Below are 1726 nucleotides of genomic sequence, written 5' to 3' on the forward strand. Positions count from 1 at the left end.
TCACGAACCGTAGCACCGTTGTGATGACCTGGGTGAGAGTAGATGAGGCCCGATCTTCCGTGAGGTAGTATAATTTAATTACGTGAAGATCTCGACGTTAATGATCTAAGGCTTCGAGCAAACGGATCCTTGCAATCAGTACACCGCTGCTTCGTTGCTTATCATCCGTGACACACGAGTGACCTCAGCACGAAAGATTATCCCTTCAAGCTCAATCAATAACACAGACAAGAACAAGTACAATGCAATCAAAATTATATTGATCACGAGTTGGAGTCTCACAAATTAATGAACGGCAATACTGTTCGATGGTATAGATATGATCTAAGCAAAACTTAAACTTAATGCGGTGACACTGCAGCAGCAGGCAATCAGGCGAGCGAAGCATTTCTTGTAGACCTAATTTTTACTGCATGCACCTCGTTGAATACTTCAAAAAGACGTGTATATATTGAGTGCTTGTACGAAATTGAAATTATAAAGCGTGTCTATTAACAGCCGATCATATATTGACTGCAAGAAGGCCTTCCCTGTACTGGAGGATCTGCGATGAAAACGGTGAAAAATACCAGGCCATGAGCATAATATAAAAAGCAGTGATTTCTCTCGTGTAAATGGAAGGTGATGGGCTCGGGCTACTTACCACCGGGACCCTGACTACGCCAAGCTGTTGATATACAGCTCACATGAGTCATTAACACGACCAAGATCAGAACAAGAAGCAGCAGCCGCCGAGTCAGCAAACTGCAACCGTTTCTTTTCATGTTTCCCGGTTGCTACCGACGTTGCTACGCCTGAAATCAAAAAGGCTTCCAGAGCCTATTAATAGCCGATGCCTGCAGCTGCAACTGAACTCTTGACCTCAGGGAGCTTGTGAGAAATCTGGCCGGCAGCTGGAAGTTTGACGCGAGTCTCCTTTGTGGTCTTAAAAACAAAGCTGCTGTGCTAGCTGTCATATATTTCTTGTTTTTACATTTACGGCATTATTAGGTGAGCTCCGTGCGTTTGGTTGGAGAGTCAACTAGAATAAAGCAGTTACATTCTAGTATTTAAGAATGAAGCTGTTTTATTCTGCGTTTGACAAATAAAACAGAGCCGTTCCATTTTTTGTTTGGTTGAAGAGTAAAATAGAACGGAACCGTTTCATTCTTTGTTTGCTTCGAGAGCCGTATAAATGTAGAGGGAAGGAGAGGAGGGAGAACGCTCACATTCAGAAGAGCGCTCGTATCCAGTCGTTTTTGTGGAGCAGGAGCGTTCCAACTACTTATAGTAAATTTACATATGGAGATCTAGGAGCCGCTTCACTCTTATTTTGTTGGAAACCAAACGTCTAGAAAATTAGAATAGAGCCACTCTATTCTTCCCCACTGCTAAACCAAACACACCTAAGTGGATGACCGGGCGGCTGTTCAAACTTTGTTCAACGGTCTTCATGATGATTTCACACTCAACATCTCGGTCCACTTGATTATTTTGTAGGGATTGATCAAGTGCCGGCTTGCTCTCAACATTTATTGCTGATGAGTATATATGCCAAAAATCAATTCATCGTGTTGGTTTGAAAGATTGCAAGGCCGTTAACACAACCATGTCCGTTTTAGATAAATTAACAATGATATTTACTACAATATATGCAATTAAGTACTGCTCGTGGCTTACAGAATCTAACATTGACTCAGCGAGACATTAGCTTGGGAGTTGGGAGTAGGGATGTACGTACCCGTCG

The 1726-nt window shown here is 42.6% G+C and overlaps 1 long non-coding RNA gene across 1 annotated transcript; it reads right to left on the reverse strand.

Annotated features, from left to right (window-relative positions):
• Window positions 1-238: 238 nt before the first annotated feature.
• LOC109941672 (uncharacterized) lies at window positions 239-793 on the reverse strand. The gene is made up of 2 exons (XR_002264388.1): window positions 644-793; window positions 239-544 (listed from the first exon to the last, which is right to left on the reverse strand). It is a non-coding gene; the product is annotated as an uncharacterized lncRNA (long non-coding RNA).
• Between the last annotated feature and the right edge of the window lie 933 nt (window positions 794-1726).

The sequence above is a fragment of the Zea mays genome, chromosome 8 (genome assembly GCF_902167145.1).
Source record: "Zea mays cultivar B73 chromosome 8, Zm-B73-REFERENCE-NAM-5.0, whole genome shotgun sequence".
NCBI lineage: Eukaryota > Viridiplantae > Streptophyta > Magnoliopsida > Poales > Poaceae > Zea > Zea mays.